The sequence below is a fragment of the Aotus nancymaae genome, unplaced genomic scaffold, assembly GCF_030222135.1.
Source record: "Aotus nancymaae isolate 86718 unplaced genomic scaffold, 86718_ANA_hifiasm-v0.15.2.pri h1tg000003l, whole genome shotgun sequence".
NCBI classification, from domain to species: domain Eukaryota; kingdom Metazoa; phylum Chordata; class Mammalia; order Primates; family Aotidae; genus Aotus; species Aotus nancymaae.
The window spans coordinates 30,828,263-30,843,370 of NW_026988414.1; the positions used below are offsets into that span (position 1 = coordinate 30,828,263).

At 38.7% G+C, this 15,108-nt stretch overlaps 1 protein-coding gene across 1 annotated transcript in view; it reads right to left on the reverse strand.

Moving 5' to 3' along the window:
• The window catches only part of PLPPR1 (phospholipid phosphatase related 1), a 626,458-nt gene that overhangs the window by 477,086 nt on the left and 134,264 nt on the right, over window positions 1-15,108 (reverse strand). The gene's annotated exons all lie outside the window — the stretch shown is intronic.

Sequence of the window (15,108 nt, forward strand, 5' to 3'; positions counted from 1 at the left end):
AGTTTGGTAAGAATTTCTATCAAGAATGGATGTTGAATTTTGTCAATTAATTTTTCTGCATCTAGTCATATAATTTTTCTCTTATAATCCATTGATATAATGTCATGCTGTTTTTTAATGTTAAACCAACTTTGCATTCCTAGTACAAATACCACTTGGTTACCTCTATCCCTTTTAAGTCATAATTTCATGTCTTGTTCTCTATTTTTGTTTTATTTTACACTTTAGTATTTCAGCAACTATCTTTGATGTCTACTCTACTTTAAACATTGGTCCAGGTACTAAGGGAGTGTGAATAAGACAGTAGAAATCCCCTGCCCTTCTTGAGCTTATATTTCAGCAGTGAGGAAAGACCCACAATAAAAAGCAAACAAATAATTTTAAATTGTGTAGTAAAGTATCAAGTTATGTTTTCAGGTACAAGTCACAAAAAAATCCCAAATCTTGTAAGCTTAAACAATAAGGCATTTCAATATTTTATAAAGCTTAAGTTCAGAAATAGGACAGGTTTCAAGTGTGCTTTAATCATTGGCTCAATAATGTCCTAAAAAACCTGAATGCTTTTCCTCACACTACTGTTTTCTCCAATGTAAACTTTGCCTAAGACTGATCTTCCCTCCTGGTCATTATCAGGCTGCCAGTGAGCTTGTTCTTGTGGATTGTCTTACTCAGTTTGGAAAGACTAGAATGTTAAAATTACCTCCTAAATTTCCTTACAGCTATATTTCCATATGTAAATTAAGTTCAGACAATTAGAATTATCTGTTCGAGATTTGGAAAGCAGGAGTGCGACAGGATCTATTTTCCCAGACCTTATTTGGCTGTTTCTACAAGGTCATGAGAACATGAATTTTCTCTGCAGCAGGGTCCATTCTCCAGTTCCCTGCCTGGTGAGTAGTTGTGGGGGTGATTGAAGTGGCAGCGTTGACTTCATGCTTTGGTTTGCTACTTCAGGAATCAAAGCTATGATGTCTGTATCCTAGCTCCCTGTGTTTCCAAAGGCAGTTACAATGGTCAATGGTAGCAGGAGGTTTTTAACTTGCAATAGGTTCAGTAGTGGACTCAGAGGTAGTTGCTCTCCTGGTAGGTCAGTCCTATATTTTTCTGAGAGTCATTCCTAAATGTTCAACCTGGAATCTACTCCCTCAGTGCTTCCAAACATTTTAAAAGCAATAGTCTCCTATGTTAAATCCATTTCTGCCCCCCAGATTCTTAATATGATTATCTTCACTGAAATCTGGCGACTCGTGAAAGATCTAGGGATTGCCAGAGATGCTTATAAGGTGCCAAAGAAGTAAACTAGTAGCCATATTAGAGATGGATCTGCCCTCCTCATAGGAATTACAGGTGAGAAATTCTTTGCAACTAGGGGAGGTGACTCATCAAAGAGCCCATGAAGGTGCCCCTGAAAGCAAGAATCAACTTTACATACACACCGTGTCTACAGAGCTCTGCTGCTATTTCACCAGTGCCCATGACATAAGACAGTGCCCATGACATAAGACAGTGCCCATGACAGAGCCCATGACAGAAGAACTTCATTGCTCCCCTTACCTCATCTTCCCCTTTGTGGTACAAACTGCAGTTCTCAGAAACAAAGGTTTGCAAAATAGAAAAAAGTAAATGTGCTAGATGGAAAAAGAAACAGGACTTTTCTTTCTTCCTCAACTGCAGTTTGGCTGTATTAAAAAGGTCAAGCTGGGGAGAGAGAGTTTGAACTTTAAACTGAAACTGAAGTTTTATGTGTTACAATGAACTTGATATTTTAATTATTAAACTGTTTCATGGCTTGAATTGACCTCAGAATTATGTATTACCTAAGAGCAACTAAAAGAGTAGGGGATCCTGCTAGAATGTTCATCCCATGAGAGGATGAGAATTAGCCTCATATACTAACCTTTAAGATACAGTGGGTCTCTAAATTAAGTTTCTTTATTATTATACTCCATGAACTGTGCTTATTCAGTATAACGTTACACTGTCTTTATATTTCACTGATATTTATCCTATTAACAAGAGCTAAATAGGATACCCTTATGGAATCCTTTATTTTTTTGCATAATCTCTATTCCTTCCTTCCCTTACTCTTCAAAATATATATTTCTTTGGAAATTCCCCAGCCTTATAGATAACCGCTTATTTTAGAAACTGCTTTTAATATTCCAAACATCAGTTTTTTTCCCTAAATAACTTTTCCCCAGTTTGACACAGTAGCAATGAGTACCCTTACATAGTTCTTAAGTGAACAGTGCCAGACAATCATGCGACTTAAAAGAATTATGTTGCTAGATACTGTGATAAAATGATAATATATTCTGTTACCAAGATCAGTTGTCACCTTCAATTGTGAAATTAGCATCAGTCATCTCTTCTCATAAGATTGATGTATGAATTAAATTGAATACTATTTAAGAAAGTGCCTCACAGAGATTAAGGCACAGAAAAGTTACTTAATGAAAATGGGTTGACTCTAAATCTGATTTGAACTTCACTCTGTGCAGCTCTATCTCAAAATCCCAGACTACAAATGTCAAAGATCTGTAGGTTCCAATAGCATAAAGTGCAATTTTACCACTGAGTTTCAAAATTCATTTGGATTAACTAGGCTTTATACCACAAAGAGAAAGAATGGAGGTGACAAAGAAGAAAACTTTTTGAAGAAAGATAAACCAGATTGCTAATCAATAAGAATCATTTCCCATGAAATAAATTTATTTTTGACTGAAAATGAACAAGTTGTACTTAACAGCAGGACCTATTACTGTATTAATATAACTTCAGTAAAATGCCATTAACTTTCTCTGCCTCACTTCCTCTACCTTTAAAATGGTGGTTATGGTTATAGTTGATGACTTTTATGACTGTCAAATTAAAAGTTATGTTCCCAGTGGGAGAGACGGATTTGTGGATTTTAATAACATCTTCCCCCTCTATGCAGTATTGCCAGCAATAGCAAGTCCCTAGGACCTAAATACTGGTATGAATGCAGACTCATATAATAGAGGTTATATTTATAAGTTTGTAAAATAGCATTAACAATGTCCCTCATCTGCCATATTGCTCCAAAATGTTTTCCTTCCACAGTTGATGAGAGGAAAATCATTCTTTAACTTTGTGAACAACCTTGAGAACTAATTTCAATGGGAGCAGGCAGGATTGCCAAGATAATAATGGACATCTAGAGAGTATTTGAGAAAATCAGGTCTGAGGTTTTGCAATTCTGGATATAAAGAGAAGTCCCAGGTATAACCAGATTACCTACACAAAGAGAATTTGTCCATGTGAAGCAGAATGTGCAGAAAGCCCCCAAGAAGGTTGTTTTTCTTAATGCCTGATTTCAAAGCAAGAAATCCTACTAAATGACACTGACCTTCAGTCTAGTAAGCACACTTGGGCTTAAAGATAGTTTGTCTTTCAAATTCAGTTTCTATTTAGGGTTTCCCGCCTGTGCTGTTCAGTATAATTAATCCTGTACCCAGAAAAGCAGAAAGTCATTTCAATTAGGGTACTGTCATTTACAAAGCTTTCTACTAGATGATGGACACTCAGAACTGAGAATCCATGGTTGCTATTCTCAGATAGCTGGTGTAGTGATGTTCACTGAAGCACTTCTCTCAGAAATGCTGACATAATAGAGAAGGTGACTATATTAGTCAGAGTTCTCCAGAGGTACAGAATAGGATATATGTATATATGAAGACGAGTTTATCAAGGAGAATTGACTCACCCTATCACAAGCTGAAGTCCCACGACAGGGCGTCTGTGAGCTGAGGAGCAAGGAAGCCAGTAGTGGCTCAGTCCAAGTCTCAAAGCCCCAAAAGTAAGGAAGCTGACAATGCAGCCTTCAGTATGTGGCCAAAGGCTAAAGAGCCCCTGGCACACCACTGTTGTAAGTCCAAGAGTCCAAAGGCTGAAGAACCTGCGGGTTGATGTTCAAGGTCAGGAAGCATGCAGCATGGAAGAAAGATGAAAGCTGAAGGACTCAGCAAGTCAGCTTATTCCACCTTCTTCCACCTGCTTTTTCTAGCCTCACTGGCAGTCAATTGGATGGTGCCCACCCACATTAAGGGTGAGTCTTCCTTTTCGAGTCCACTGACTCAAATGTTCATCTCCTCTAGCAACACCCTCACAGACGCACCCGGAAACAATACTTCGCATCCTTCGATCCAATCAAGTTGACACTTAATATTAACCATTACAGCGAATAAAAGTTATGTTTTTATGAATCCTCAGTGGCGCTCCTGGGAAGGCAGTGGAGGAGGCATATAAGTGATGGCTTGTATCCAGGACACTGGAATGTAAGCTCCCAGTAAGAAGCTGAAGTGGACATTGCTGTACTCTACACAGAGCCCTACAGTGAACTCAACAAAGGTGTCAAGAACATACACTGGGGAAAAGACAGACCCATTTACTTTTTCTGTGTGCCCCTTCCTCAGCTTTCGTGTGTTTTTGCTTTTAACAGCCCACACCTACAATACTAATTTGGAAGGCTGCCCTGTGGCTGCTGGAGCCACGTTGCCCAAGCCCACAGAAAGTCAGAGGTGCCTTGGAATTCACATCCCCAAAGGCTATGGCTAAAGGGTACTAGAGTATGAAAGCTCAGCTGCCTTGCTTTGGGATGGGACAGCAGTGACACAAAATCTGCATTCCAAAATGCTTCTATAGGATCAAGCTAACACTCTCTTCTGCAGGATTTTCCGAAACTGCACACTTGTATGGCTCTGTCCTCTTTCCTGTTCCACTTTCCATACTATCTTGCTAGTTTCTCCTGGGAACATGTCCTTAATCAGTAGCTCATATACAAATCCTCTTCTCAGGGTCTTATTGACAGGAATAAAAGCAAGCTATACTCAAGCTCTTAGGAAATTCCATGAATAAGAAAGAAACAAATGAAAAATAAAAAACGAAAAACATAAGAGTATACCCATGTGCATAGCAGCATTATTCACAATTGCTAAAACAGAAAAGCAACTCCTATTCATCAACAGATGAATGGATAAGTGAAATGTGGTACATACATACAATGCAATATTTTTCAGCTTAAAAAGGAAAGAATTCTGACTTATGCTGCAACATGAATGACACTTGAGGACATTATGCTAAGTGAAATAAGCCAGTTACAAGAAGACCATATGATTCCACTTATATGAGGTACTTAGAGTAGGCAAGTTCATACAGACAAAGTAGAAGAGTGGTTGCCTGCAGTCAGGAGTTGGGGGAGATAATGGGGAATTGCCACTTAATGGGTATAGAGTTTCATATTTGCAAGATCAAAGGAGTTCTGTGATGAATGAGCATAATGGTTACACAATGATGTGAATATACTTAATACCACTGAACTGTCCATTTAAAAATACTTAAGATGGTAAATTCTATGTATATTTTACCATATTTTTAAAAATTGAGACAAAAAAGAGAATTTAAGGATCTGGGGGGTCATTCATGGGACATGGGACACTAGCCTTGAAGACATTACTGGAAGTAAAATACTTCAAGGTGCCTATATAATATCTTCCACTTCTGGCTAAGGAAAAAAATATCACATTCCAGGTATCCAGAGCAGGCTACAAAAGGCTGAGAGAGTCTAGTAACTCTCCTTAGATTCAATAGGCCTCTTAAAGGTGGTCAGGTTAATATAAGAGTAAGAGAAAGGGGATATCAAGATTGCCAGGTGGAGAGTGGAGATCAGACACCAGCAGGTCTAAGACAAAACTTTAAAAACAGTGCTAAGCAGAAATAGAAAGAACTATTCTAAAATTCATATGGAACCTAAAAAGAGGCCAAATAGCCAATACAATCCTAAGCAAAATGAACAAAACCAAAGGCATCACACTACCCAACCTCAAACTTTACTAGTAGGCTACAATAACCAAAACAGCATGATACTGATACAAAAACAGACACTTGATGAATGTAACAGAAAATAGAAACAAAAAATAAAGCTGCACACCTACATCCATCTGATCTTCAATAAAGTTGACAAAAACAAATGAGCAAAGGACATGAACAGATACTTCTCAAAAGAAGACATACATGTGGCCAACAAGCACGTGAAAAAATGCTCAACATCACTAATTATTAGAGAAATGCAAATCAAAACACAAAGAGATACCATCACATGCCAGTCAGAATGGCTATCATTAGAAAGTCAAAAAATAACAAATGGTGGCAAGGTTTCAGAGAAAAGGGAACACATACACTGTTGGTGGGAATGTAAATTAGCTCAGCCACTGTGGAAAGCAATTTGGAGATTTCTCATAGAACTTTTTGAAATACCATTCAACCAAACAATTCCATTACTGGATAGATACACAAAGGAAAATAAATCACACTACCAAAAAGTCACAGGCACTACTATATTCATCGCAGCACTATTCACAATAGTAAAGACACCAAATCAATCTAGAAGCCCATCAATGGTGAATTGAAAAAAGAAAATGTGGTACACATATACCATGGAATACGATGCAGGCATACAAAAGAATGAAGTAATATCCTTTTCAGCAACATGGATAGAGCAAGAAACCATTATCCTAAGTGAATTTATATAGAAACAAAAATGAAATACCACATGTTCTCACTTATAGTTGGGCACTAAACATTGGGTACTCATAGACATAAAGATGGGAACAATGGACACTAGGGACTACCAAAGGGGGGAAGAGAAATAACGGGGTAAAAGCTGAAAAACTACCAACTACCTATTGGATACTATGCTCACTACCTGGGTGACAATGTCATTTGTACCCCAAACTTCAGCATCACGCAATATGTCTATGGAACAAACCTGTACATGTACCCCATGATCCCAAAATAAAAGTTGAAATTAAACTAATAAAATAATAAAAATAGTGCTATGGACTAAATGTATGTCCCACCAAAATTCATATGTTGAAACCTACCCCCCAATATGATGGCATTTGGAGGCAAGCTTTTGGAAGGTGATTAGGTCATAAGGATACAGCCCTTTGTGAATAGGATTAGAGTCCTTATCCCAGCGGCCTGAGTTTTTTTTGCCTCTTCCACTACATGAGTACTCAGCTAGAGGACAGTCATCTCCACACCAGGAAACAGGCCCTCACCAGACACTGACTGCCAATCTTGGCATGCCTTGGTCTTGGACTTCTTAGCCTCTATACCAGATAAATTCCTGTTGTTTATAAGCCTCCTAACTATGGTAGTTTGTTACAGCAACCCAAATGGACCAAGACAAATAGCAATGGGAATTTACGAGTCACACAGAGATACGTTCACAGAGATTTACTAGGGAGTGGGCTCAGAGTCTGACAGTTTTTCCATCTTCTAAGGGAGACAGCACATGTACAAATCACCCCCCACCACAAAAGGCAAGACATGATGTATATCACAAGGTATATGCAAGTTGAATATTATGAAAACGCAAAGAAGGAAAAATTCCTTCCAGATGAGAAAACGTGCAGCATCTGGGACCATGTGAACAAAAGCATGGAAATGGTGTGTTGCAGGCCATAATCACCCAGAGATTTAAGAGGACCCGTGATACAAGTTACAAATGCCATGGTATATTGATTAAAGCATTTATTGACTCCAGCTACTTCTGGGACTTACTCAAGTGTTACTCACACTTAAATGTCACACACAGGCCCTCAGGCATTGCAAATATTCCCAAGATATACAAAGCCATTTGTTACGCATGCTCATAGGTCCACTCCAATTCAAAAGTTTCTATTCCATGCCTGCCGGGCCTGGCCAGAATGAGTATATCAGCAAAGCTGGAAGATTCATACTCCGATGGCATTTTCCTTCCTCATAAAATTCTATCTAACACCTTTTAATCTCAATGAGAAGGCCCATTCCAATCTTGGTCTTCCACATTTACCATCGTAAAGTACATACTAATTTGCTTTGTAGACCTTCAGAAACTCACAAGACTAATAAAATCTTCCCCAAGAAAGATTAGGTTTTGCTGGTCTTCACAGAACTATTAATAACAACTATAGATAGTTTTTGATCACATACGAACTCAGAACATTAACAAATTTATTAGATTTTTATTGATCACAATTCATAACAAAGGCCTAGTGTATAATTTGAAAACAAAACCTACTGGGGGAGAAATTAAACTCCCAGCCTTCCCAACCAAACCCAAACCTTCTCCAGGGTTTCTTGTCTTAGTGAGTGGCACCACAATCCACCCCCACAAGCCCCAGCAAAAGCCTCTATGTCATCACTGCTTCTTTCTATCTCTGTTCACCCACATTCAATTAATTGCCACATCCTGGTGTCTCTGCCTTACTTAAATTTCTTAGTTTTTGCCTTTTCTCTCCTTCTTTACTTATGTGACCTTAGTTCAGGCATGACCATGGTTCAGTTAGACCACTCTAACAACTTTCTGCCTCCCCATTTCCATTCTGACCCACTTCAATTGGTTCTCTGTATTACAAGTAGAGTGACCTTTCAAAAGTGCAAATGTTAAGGATAAATTGTAAATGCTTTACATGACAAGGATGCTTTATTTATTAGAGTCTCAAAAGGAAACATGATACACTCAAATTGGGAAACTGAGAATATAATGAAAAATATATATAAAGAAACAGCAGGATTTAGAGCCTAGTTATTAGTAAGGTGGCCAACTTTTGGGGCCAAAACCTAAAAGTTTTCTGAATTTAGGACTTCCAGTGTTAAAATCCAGAAATTCCCAGGCAAACTCAAGTTGAAACATTCACAGTCAGTTACAACCAAAAACCATCACTATCCCATGCCTGAAGCCAAATAAGAAGGGAGCGGCTGGTGAGATCCAGAGAGAAAAGCTGTAGAGATGGCCACCTCCCAGGAGCTGTGGCATTTTGAAGACTGGTAGACACCTAACTTGTAGAGACCCAGAAAGAAGGAGGCTAGAATAATAAAGCTCACACTCCTCATGCTCTCTGATCTCTTGCTGGTGTGACTCAGGGGCCTAACCTGGAGGAAAGGGCAAGAGAGATTACTTGATATCATAATATGAGTCATCCTGGAAGAAGAACAAGAGGGAAAACCAGAGGTGACAACATGAAAAAGATGTAATCTGATCTTTTTGGCTTTAAGATAGACAAAAGGTACCACAATCCAAGGAATGCAGCTGGTCTCTAAAAACTAGAAAAGGTCAGCAAGTAGTTTCTCTCCTAGAGCCTCCAGAAAAAAATGCAGCCCAACTAACACCTTCAGTTTAGCCCAGTGAGACCCATTTCAAACTTCTGACCTCCAGAAGTGTAAGAAAATAAATGCGTGCCAGAGCAATCAGGCAAGAAAAAGAAATAAAGCGTATTCAATTAGGAAAGGAGGAAGTCAAATTGTCTCTATTTGCAGACAGCATGATTGTATAACTAGAAGATCCCTTCATCTCAGCCCAAAATCTCCTGAAACTGATAAGCAACTTCAGCAAAGTCTCAGGATACAAAATCAATGTGCAGAAATCACAAGCATTCCTATACACCAATAACAGACTTAAAGAGAGCCAAATCAAGAACGAACTGCCATTCACAATTGCTACAAAGAGAATAAAATACCTAGGAATACAACTAACAAGGAACATAAAGGACCTCTTCAAGGAGAACTACAAACCACTGCTCAACGAAATAAGAGAGGACACAAACAGATGGAGAAACATTCCTTGTTCATGGTTAGGAAGAATCAATATCATGAAAATGGCCACACTGCCCAGAGTAATTTACAGATTCAACACTATCCCCATCAAGCTACCAATGACCTTCTTCACAGAACTAGAAAAAAACCACCTTAAACTTCATATGGAACCAAAAGAGAACCCACATAGCCAAGTCAATTCTAAGCAAAAAGAACAAAGCAGGAGGCATCACACTACTGGACTTCAAGCTATACTACAAGGCTACAGTAATCAAAACAGCATGGTACTGGTACCAAAACAGAGATATAGACCAATGGAACAGAACAGAGGCCTTGGCGGCAACACAATACATCTACAACCATCCGATCTTTGACAAACCTGAAAAAAAACAAGCAATGGGGAAAGGAGTCCCTGTTTAATAAATGGTGTTGGGAAAACTGGCTAGCCATGTGCAAAAAGCAGAAACTGGACTCCTTCCTGACACCTTACACTAAAATTAACTCCAGATGGATTAAAGACTTAAACATAAGACCTAACACCATAAAAACCCTAGAAGAAGATCTAGGCAAAACCATTCAGGACATAGGTGTAGGCAAGGACTTCACAACCAAAACACCAAAAGCATTGGCAACAAAAGCCAAAATAGACAAATGGGACCTAATCAAACTCCACAGCTTCTGCACGGCAAAAGAAACAGTCATTAGAGTGAATCGGCAACCAACAGAATGGGAAAAAATTTTTGCAGTCTACCCATCTGACAAAGGGCTGATATCCAGAATCTACAAAGAACTAAAACAGATTTACAAGAAAAAAACAAGCCCATTCAAAAGTGGGCGAAGGATATGAACAAACACTTTACAAAAGAAGACATACATGAGGCCAACAAACATATGAAAAAATGCTCGTCATCACTGGTCATTAGAGAAATGCAAATCAAAACTACATTGAGACACCACCTCACGCCAGTTAGAATGATGATCATTAAAAAATCTGGAGACAACAGATGCTGGAGAGGATGTGGAGAAATAGGAACACTTTTACACTGTTAGTGGGAGTGTAAATTAGTTCAACCATTGTGGAAGACAGTGTGGCAATTCCTCAAGGACCTAGAAATAGAAATTCCATTTGATCCAGCAATCCCATTACTGGGTATATATCCAAAGGATTATAAATCGTTCTACTATAAGGACACATGCACACGAATGTTCATTGCAGCACTGTTCACAATAGCAAAGACCTGGAACCAACCCAAATGCCCATCAATGATAGACTGGACAGGGAAAATGTGGCACATATACACCATGGAATATTATGCAGCCATCAAAAACTATGAGTTTGTGTCCTTTGTAGGGACGTGGATGAACCTGGATTCCATCATTCTCAGCAAACTGACACAAGAACAGAAAATCAAACACCGCATGTTCTCACTCATAGGTGGGTGTTGAACAATGAGAATACATGGACACAGGGAGGGGAGCATCATACACTGGGGTCTGTCGGAGGAAAACAGGGGAGGGATAGTGGGGGTGGGGAGTTGGGGTGAGATAGCATGGGGAGAAATGCCAGATATAGGTGATGGGGAGGAAGGCAGCGAATCACACTGCCATGTGTGTACCTATGCAACAACCTTGCATGTTCTTCACATGTACCCCAAAACCTAAAATGCAATAAAAAAAAAAAAAGAAAAGAAATGTGTGTTGTTTTAAGCCACCAAGTTTGTGGTAATTTGTTACAGCAGTGATGGAAACTAATACAGAAGGAAATTTAGAGGGTATCTGGTCTAACATCTCAGCCAAGGCATAAGTTGAACCAGAGCTTTGACGAGTAGGGAAGTGACTTTACTCTGCTGACAGTGTAAAGTTTGTGAAGGTCTTTTACCTGGAAAGTGACATACTCAGAGCTATGCTTCAGGAAGAATACCCTCCCCCACCTCCATTATAGGTGACATGGGAAGGATGAGCAAATAAACGAAGGAAGATGACTTAGCAGGCCACTGTGAAAGTTGGGTTAAGAGGTACAGGCTTAAAATAAGGTGGAGATAGTAGGAATATATAGGAAGACAAGTGTGGCAGAGATGTTATTATGTGATGAATACAACTCTGTGATAGTTAGGAGAGCAGAAGTCAAGGTCTTTAAGACTGACTGACTACAACATTGATGCCATCATTAATAGAGCCAACGCGGCCTTTCCTGTTGAAAAGGAATATTGTGGAATTAATGAATGAACAAATACTTTTATTTTTCTGACGGGCCTAATGTAATTGGCTCTCCTATAATCTCTTCTAAAGTAAGATATATCAAGGAATTTATCACAGCCTGTTAAATAATTGTACCTGTTAAATAAACTTTAACAGAGCCAAAATCTCTTAGAAAACATTTGAAACTCAGCTTCTAAATAAATTAAAATGTGAAAAACAAATTATTTGTTTAAATAAAGCCCAAATCTAAAGTCATGAAAAATAGCTGAAATTCAACCAAGTAAATTGATGGTATGAGTAATTACAGAAGTGTTCACTATGAAAATACTATAGTTATTCTTCCATTTCCACTTTCCTTTAAGTTGCTCCTCTTTAGGAAATTTTAAGTAAATGTTTTTGAGGTGTATAGCAAATATGGTCAATTTTTCACTCACCTATTTCTTTTTTTCATTTAATGAAGACCATCTAGTGAATGCACTAAACCACTTAGAATATGTCTTATCAATAATAAAAACAGAGTTTGAGCAGATGATTTTTATTCCATAACCAAGATGGACATCAATAAGCCATCAATGAGGCAGATTTTTTTTAAGTGTTTTAGGTGCTATACCCAAGGGAGACCCTGAGATAAGGATATATGGGAAGTGATTTATTAGGAAGTTTCTCAAAGAAAACTGATGGAAAAGTAGAGAAGTGGAATAGGAAAAGCAAAGAAAGCCAAGCAAGGATATATCAAAGAAAGTCCTGCAGTGAGCTCAGTCTGCAGGGGAATTTTGGAGACTGACTGTGTAGTTGTGGTAGCATAAAACAACAAAGCTGGAATATCTATATTCCCACTTGGCTTAATTTTTGGGTAAGGCTGCCCCTGGTGACCCCTGAAAGCACATCTATCTCTCCAGCTGGGCAGGCAAAGTGGGTTCTAGCAACCTTCATGCAGCCTTACAGCAAATGGTACAGGGACTGGCTGCTGGGAATGAAAGTACACCTGGAGCCTGTGTACAAGGAAAAGGTAAAGGAATCCAAAGGGACCCCAGTCGAGCACTTCGAGTGTCTGTGACAAAACATTACTGAAACTTTCAACATTTTACATATCATTTGACTAAGAAATTGATTCAAATGGTTCAATGGGGTTTCTATATTCACAGGTCTAGCAAACTCACTCTTTAAAAAAATCACCAATGATTTTCGTTGTTACCAAATCCAGTAAATATCTTTTGTTCACATCTTACTCCCATTTGTAGCTGTGCCATTGCCTCCCTATTGAGACACAGCCCTCTTCTCTCTCAGCTTCTCTAACACTGCACTCTTGTAGGTTCCTTCCACTCAGTCTCCTTTGCTGGCTGATCTTACTTTTGCATAAATCTAAAAGTTAGAACTCATTCCCATGTCTTTCTCTTTCTTTTTAATTCTTTAACTTTTTTATTTGTAAACAATCTAAAAATCTCAGAAAAGTTGCAAATACAGTACAAAATTTTTTTATCTGAAATATCTGAATGTAAATGACCAACAAAATGTCCCCTCACCATTAAATATGTTATTGTGTATTTTCTCCAATGAGAACATTCTCCTACATAATAACAAGACAAGCATCAAAATTAGGAAATTATTACATAGATAAAATAATGTCATATCTAAATCCACATTTTCTTCCTTCTTCTCACCTATTCCCACAGCTTTAAAGACCCTAACACTGTTCTCCTCATTTTGAATCTCCATTCCAGATCTCTCCTCCAAGCTTAAGCCTCACTGCCAACTGCTTACTTGGTATCTTCGCTTGAATATTTTTAAAAACGTATCAATTTTAAACTACCAAAATTAGAAGCTCTGCTGGTTTCTGCATCCTATATTTTGCATCCAGATGGTCAGGACAGTGCCTGGCCCAACCTGATTGTTTTCTAAATTCCTGTATCCAGTCCCAGAGCATTCCATATGGGCAATACTTCCAAATATAGCATGGATAACTTCACTTCTTTCCACCTGCACTGCTAAAACTGTAGTCCAACCCTAGTCTTTCATCTGGATAACAACAGTCATCTCCAGACTAGTCTTCCTGCTGTTCCTTCTGTCCCCTTAAACTTCAATCTCCAAGTAATATTGAAAATGATCATTTAAAATTGAATTCTGCCATTTCCCCGTTAAAACACTTTATCAGCTTCCCACAGTATTTTAAGTCCTGTCGCTCTCCTGATTAGAACATTTAAGTGACTTTCCATGGTATTTAAAATTAAATATGACAATGTCCTGTGGCACCTGGCCTCTGCATGCTTTTCTAACCTCATCTCACACTTCCTCTGCTTGTTTTGCTTTGCCACACAGGATTCTGCCATTTCCCAGACATCTCTCTCTGCACTGGTCCTGGGACACCCTTAATACTAGGTCTCCACATGGCTGGCTCCTTCTCATCCTCTTAGGTCACAGCCTAAATATCAACTCCTTGAAAAAGCCCTCCTTTATCCCTCTCTCTGTTTATTACTTCTTACCCTATCATTATTTATGGAAATATTTCTTCTTTAGCACTTATCACAATAAATACCTCTGTTGTCTGTTCATCCAATGTTTAAGTGTTCCCTCCACTAGAAGGTAAGCTCCTTAAGGACAGGCATCATATGTGTTGTTCACCATTGCCTCCCAGTACCCAACAGTGTCTGATTCACATTCGGTGCTGATTTTACAAGTGAGTGAATGAATAAAACAGAGGGCTGCTACATCTTATTTCACTTTCATTCCTAACAACTTGACTATTTGAGGTCATTTAAAGTATCATCACTTTATATGAAAGACCTGACCAGAGACCAGGCATGGTGGCTCACACCTATAATCCCAGCACTTTGGGAGGCCAAGGCAGGTGGATCACTTGAGGTCAGGACTTCGAGATCAGCCTGGCCAAACATGGTGAAACCCTCTCTACTAAAAATACAAAAAGTATCCAGGCATGGTGACACATGCCTGTAATCTCAGCTACTTGGGAGGCTGAGGCAGGAGAATCACTTGAACCCGAAAGGTGGAGGTTGCAGTGAACCAAAACTGCACTACTGCACTCTAGCCTGGGAAACAGAGTGAGATTATATCTCAAAAATAAAAAGACCTGTCCAAATCTTAATTATAACTAACAAACAAATTTGCAATCTGGGGGGAGGGGATTGATGCTTTTTTTTTCTGTGTTGAATTGGTCAGTTAAACAAGGTTTATATATGACACAGAACATCTCAATATGGGTACAAGACTCTAACAGACCTTTTCACTGTCTCTATTTTAGATAGTCATGCAGATAGTTTCACTGATATGTTCAAACTGTTTTATGTCAGGTTT